At 27.3% G+C, this 6,331-nt stretch overlaps 1 long non-coding RNA gene across 1 annotated transcript; it reads right to left on the bottom strand.

Annotated features, from left to right (window-relative positions):
- Window positions 1-4,522: 4,522 nt before the first annotated feature.
- Window positions 4,523-5,773, bottom strand: LOC127158376 (uncharacterized). Its single transcript, XR_007826149.1, has 2 exons — window positions 5,715-5,773; window positions 4,523-5,627 (listed from the first exon to the last, which is right to left on the bottom strand). It is a non-coding gene; the product is annotated as an uncharacterized LOC127158376 (long non-coding RNA).
- Between the last annotated feature and the right edge of the window lie 558 nt (window positions 5,774-6,331).

Here is a 6,331-nt window from a genome sequence, read left to right as displayed (position 1 = left end):
TAAAGACAGTAATTGTGGAATTGCTGATATAGTGACAATCTCTTTACTAAGCACTTTATTACACAAATTTGTGTTATTGTTAGTTAATGACAATCTATAAAGATTTGAGTAAAATTCAATTGCTATTTTATTATACTTTAAGGGTTTATATTAAGAAATATTTCTTCTTAGTGGACTCAAATTAAATAAGTTCACTGTACTAACACCATATAAACAATAGTTTTTTTAAAACTCAAATGGTTTGAAGCAATCGGTTTCCAAAATAAAATGAGTTACTGGATTATTGAACAAAAATATATTACATTAATTTTCCTAAAATACAAAATAAAGTTGTATTTCAAGTGTGACCCAAAAATGAAGAGGCTCAAAGTTTAATTTTATTGGAAAAATAGCTCATTAAAATTGTATAAAAATGTATACTTTTTAAATAATAATCAAAAAACATTATTGAAAAAAAATATATTACATTAATTTTCCTAAAATACAAAATAAAGTACCATAAAATCAGCTCAAAATGCTAAATAATAATCAAAAACATTATTGAACAAAAATATATTACATTAATTTTCCTAAAAAACAAAATAAAAAGTTGTATTTCAAGTGTGACCCAAAAATGAAGAGGCTCAAAGTTTAATTTTATTGGAAAAATAGCTCATTAAAATTGTATAAAAATGTAATACTACCATAAAATCAGCTCAAAATGCTAAATAATAATCAAAAAACATTATTGAACAAAAATATATTACATTAATTTTCCTAAAAAAAAAAAAAGTTGTATTTCAAGTGTGACCCAAAAATGAAAGTTTAATTTTATTGGAAAAATAGCTCATTAAAATTTAAAAATTTCAGCTGGAAAAATAATAATCAAAAAACATTATTGAACAAAAATATTAAAAAAAATAAAATTTTCAAGTGTATAAAAATGAAAGGCTAAAGTTTAATTTTATTGGAAAATCAGCTCAAAATTGTATAAAAATAATCAAAAAAAATCAGCTCAAAATGCTAAATAATAATCAAAAAAACATTATTGAACAAAAATATATTACATTAATTTTCCCTAAAAAAAAAAAAAAGTTGTATTTCAAGTGTGACCCAAAAATGAAGAGGCTCAAAAAAAAATAAAAAATAAAAATGTAATTGTATTTCAAAAAACATGTGACCCAAAAATGAAGAGGCTCAAAGTTTTAATTTTATTGGAAAAATAGCTCATTAAAATTGTATAAAAATGTAATACTACCATAAAATCAGCTCAAAATGCTAAATAATAATCAAAAAACATTATTGAACAAAAATATATTACATTAATTTTCCTAAAAAAAAAAAAAAGTTGTATTTCAAGTGTGACCCAAAAATGAAGAGGCTCAAAGTTTAATTTTTCTGGAAAAATAGCTCATTAAAATTGTATAAAAATGTAATACTTCCATAAAATCAGCTCAAAATGCTAAATAATAATCAAAAAACATTATTGAACAAAAATATTACATTAATTTTCCTAAAAAACAAAATAAAGTTGTATTTCAAGTGTGACCCAAAAATGAAGAGACTCAAAGTTTAATTTTATTGGAAAAATAGCTCATTAAAATTGTATAAAAATGTTACTTGTCAAAATTGTAAAAAATGTAATACTACCATAAAATCAGCTCAAAATGCTAAATAATAATCAAAAAACATTATTGAACAAAAATATATTACATTAATTTTCCTAAAAAAATAAAATAAAGTTGTATTTCAAGTGTGACCCAAAAATGAAGAGGCTCAAAGTTTAATTTTATTGGAAAAATAGCTCATTAAAATTGTATAAAAATGTAATACTACCATAAAATCAGCTCAAAATGCTAAATAATAATCAAAAAACATTATTGAACAAAAATATATTACATTAATTGTCCTAAAAAAAAAAAAAAAAGTTGTATTTCAAGTGTGACCCAAAAATGAAGAAGCTGAAAGTTTAATTTTATTGGAAAAATAGCTCATTAAAATTGTATAAAAATGTAATACTACCATAAAATCAGCTCAAAATGCTAAATAATAATCAAAAAACATTATTGAACAAAAATATATTACATTAATTTTCCTAAAAAAAATTAAAAAAACAAAAAAAAGTTGTATTTCAAGTGTGACCCAAAAATGAAGAGGCTCAAAGTTTAATTTTATTGGAAAAATAGCTCATTAAAATTGTATAAAAATGTAATACTACCATAAAATCAGCTCAAAATGCTAAATAATAATCAAAAAACATTATTGAACAAAAATATATTACATTAATTTTCCTAAAAAACAAAATAAAGTTGTATTTCAAGTGTGACCCAAAAATGAAGAGGCTCAAAGTTTAATTTTTCTGGAAAAATAGCTCATTAAAATTGTATAAAAATGTAATACTACCATAAAATCAGCTCAAAATGATAAATAATAATCAAAAAACATTATTGAACAAAAATATATTACATTAATTTTCCTAAAAAAATAAAATAAAGTTGTATTTCAAGTGTGACCCAAAAATGAAGAGGCTCAAAGTTTAATTTTTCTGGAAAAATAGCTCATTAAAATTGTATAAAAATGTAATACTACCATAAAATCAGCTCAAAATGCTAAATAATAATCAAAAAACATTATTGAACAAAAATATTATGTTAATTTTCCTAAAAAAAAAAAATAAAGTTGTATTTCAAGTGTGACCCAAAAATGAAGAGGCTCAAAGTTTAATTTTTCTGGAAAAATAGCTCATTAAAATTGTATAAAAATGTAATACTACCATAAAATCAGCTCAAAATGCTAAATAATAATCAAAAAACATTATTGAACAAAAATATATTACATTAATTTTCCTAAAAAAAAAAAAAAAGTTGTATTTCAAGTGTGACCCAAAAATGAAGAGGCTCAAAGTTTAATTTTATTGGAAAAATAGCTCATTAAAATTGTATAAAAAATACTACCAAAAATACTAAATGAAAATAAAATCAGCTCAAAATGCTAAATAATAATCAAAAAACATTATTGAACAAAAATATATTACATTAATTTTCCTAAAAAAAAAAAAATAAAAAAATTGTATTTCAAGTGTGACCCAAAAATGAAGAGGCTCAAAAAGTTTAATTTTATTGGAAAAATAGCTCATTAAAAATTATAAAAAAATGTAATACTACCATAAAATCAGCTCAAAATGCTAAATAATAATCAAAAACATTATTGAACAAAAATATATTACATTAATTTTCCTAAAAAAAAAAAATTAAAGTTGTATTTCAAGTGTGACCCAAAAATGAAGAGACTCAAAGTTTAATTTTTCTGGAAAAATAGCTCATTAAAATTGTATAAAAATGTAATACTTCCATAAAATCAGCTCAAAATGTCTAAATAATAATCAAAAAACATTATTGAACTTCCTGAAGCCTTATTTAAAACACATAATTTTCAACAAAAACAAATACATCATGAACTCACACTGTGTCCACCCAAAAATGTTTAATGTGTGTGTGTGTTTAATTTTAATGTGTGTGTTTTTAATGTGTGTGTGTGTTTTAATGTGTGTGTGTAAAATGTCAAAATGTGTGTTTAATGTGTGTGTGTTTTGAACAAAAATGTGTTTATGTGTGTGTGTTTAATGTGTGTGTGTGTTTAATGTTTGTGTGTGTGTTTGTTGAACAAAAATGTTTAATGTGTGTGTGTGTTTAATGTGTGTGTGTGTTTAATGTCTTAATTGTGTTGTAAAATGTGTGTTTAAAAATGTGTGTGTTTTAATGTCTGTGTGTGTTTAATGTGTGAACAAAAATATGTTTGTGTGTAATGTAAAGTGTGTTTAATGTGTGTGTGTTTAATGTTTCTGTGTGTGTGTGTGTGTGTGTGTGTTTAATGTGTGTGTGTGTTTAATGTGTGTGTGTGTAATTAATGTGTGTGTGTGTGTGTGTTTGTGTGTGTGTGTGTGTTTTAATGTGTGTGTGTGTGTTTAATGTGTGTGTGTTTAATGTTTGTGTGTTTAATGTGTGTGTGTGTGTTGTGTGTTTTAATGTGTGTGTGTGTTTAATGTGTGTGTGTTTAATGTGTGTGTGTGTGTTTAAAATGTCAAAATGTGTGTGTTTAATGTGTGTTTAATGTTTAATGTGTGTGTGTGTGTGTTTAATGTGTGTGTGTGTTTAATGTGTGTGTGTGTTTAATGTGTGTGTGTTTTTAATGTGTGTGTTTAATGTGTGTGTGTGTGTTTAATGTGTGTGTGTTTAATGTGTGTGTGTGTTTAATGTGTGTGTAAAATCAGTGTGTTTTAATGTGTGTGTGTGTTTAATGTGTGTGTGTGTGTGTTTAATGTGTGTGTGTTTAATGTGTGTGTGTGTTTAATGTGTGTGTGTTTAATGTGTGTGTGTGTTTAATGTGTGTGTGTGTTTAATGTGTGTGTGTTTAATGTGTGTGTGTGTTTAATGTGTGTGTGTGTTTAATGTGTGTGTGTGTTTAATGTGTGTGTGTGTTTAATGTGTGTGTGTGTTTAATGTCTGTGTGTGTTTAATGTCTGTGTGTGTTTAATGTGTGTGTGTGTGTGTGTGTGTTTTATGTGTGTGTGTGTTTAATGTGTGTGTGTTTAATGTGTGTGTGTGTTTAATGTGTGTGTGTGTTTAATGTCTGTGTGTGTTTAATGTGTGTGTGTGTTTAATGTGTGTGTGTTTAATGTCTGTGTGTGTTTAATGTGTGTGTGTGTTTAATGTCTGTGTGTGTTTAATGTGTGTGTGTGTTTAATGTGTGTGTGTGTGTTTAATGTGTGTGTGTGTGTTTAATGTGTGTGTGTGTTTAATGTCAGTGTGTGTTTAATGTGTGTGTGTGTGTGTGTTTAATGTGTGTGTTTAATGTGTGTGTGTGTTTAATGTGTGTGTGTGTTTAAATGTGTGTGTGTGTGTTTAATGTGTGTGTGTGTTTAATGTGTGTGTGTGTTTAATGTGTGTGTGTTTAATGTGTGTGTGTGTTTAATGTCTGTGTGTGTTTAATGTGTGTGTGTGTTTAATGTGTGTGTGTGTTTAATGTCTGTGTGTGTTTAATGTGTGTGTGTGTTTAATGTGTGTGTGTGTTTAATGTGTGTGTGTGTTTAATGTGTGTGTGTGTGTTTAATGTCAATGTCACACAGAGACACTGAAGAGTTTGAATAACCAAGTCTAAATCCAGCGTGTAGTGTTTGAGTGAATGTGTGTGTGAATGTGTGTAAGTGTGTGAGTTTGTGTGTGTCAGAGACGCTGTAGAAGGACAAAGTGCCGCCAGACACGTCCACATACACTCCTACTCTCTTACTGGACACTGAACCAGCAGATACAGCAGTGGACTTATTATTGTGAAGGGCAGTGAATCTGTGATCAGAGCAGATCAGACTCCAGGAGTTCACATTATGTCCAAACACACAGTCATAACTCCATCCTTTCCTCTTGATTTCTTTATATGACACTGATATATAAACATTATCTCCACTCCATTCAGTCTCCCAGTAACAGCGTCCAGTCAAACTCTCAACACTCAGAACCTGAGATATACATCAAATCTGTCTGGATGATCAGGATATGACTGTTGTTCATCCACACACGTCACCTTTCTGTTCTCGTCAGACAGTTTGAGGTGTTTGTTTGCTGTGTTTGTATCCAGTGTGAGATCACAGGCATCTGAACACAAGAACACACATTACAAGAGACACATTTACAACAACAAAACAACAAACAACAAAACTGTGTGTCTGTTTGTGGACTTACATTTGTGGAGTCCTGATGTGATCCTGAACTCTCCTCCATGATCCACACTAGAAAACACACTGGTGTTCACTGTACAACAACACACATGATAATGTTGCAGGATTGTTTTTCACACAATATTAAACATTCCTGAAACTTCCGTCGTCACGACTACAATATGAGAAAAAAATACGTAACATCTTCAGTTGATTAGAACTTAATTATTAGGGATTTTCAGTGCTTGAGCTCTTTTCTTATAGACACTTTCTAATTTGTGAGGCTTAACAATCTTTTGAAATATTTTACTCAAGAATTTCTAAGAGTAATTGTGGCCATTGTATATCAGAGACAATTATTTATTTCATAATGTGATTTTTATTAGATATTTAATATATTATATTGTTTAATTAAAGATTTTCAAAACCTTCTTTGATCATATTTAACAAGGGTACCAACAATTTTGACTGTATATATAAAATAAAATAAACGAGTCTTGCACAATTAGATTTGTAGAAAGCACATACTTTGTCAAAATGAGCCTAACATGCAAAATAATAAACCTGAATAGGGACAGAAAATTACAAAAGCAAACATACAATTTGTAGAGTTGTAATTACTGTACTCACAGTTTCTGAAAA

Source organism: Labeo rohita, unplaced genomic scaffold (assembly GCF_022985175.1).
Source record: "Labeo rohita strain BAU-BD-2019 unplaced genomic scaffold, IGBB_LRoh.1.0 scaffold_1488, whole genome shotgun sequence".
Taxonomy (NCBI): Eukaryota; Metazoa; Chordata; class Actinopteri; order Cypriniformes; family Cyprinidae; genus Labeo; species Labeo rohita.
The sequence above is the reverse complement of the archived record's forward strand: the minus strand, read 5'-3'. Positions and strand labels throughout refer to the sequence as shown.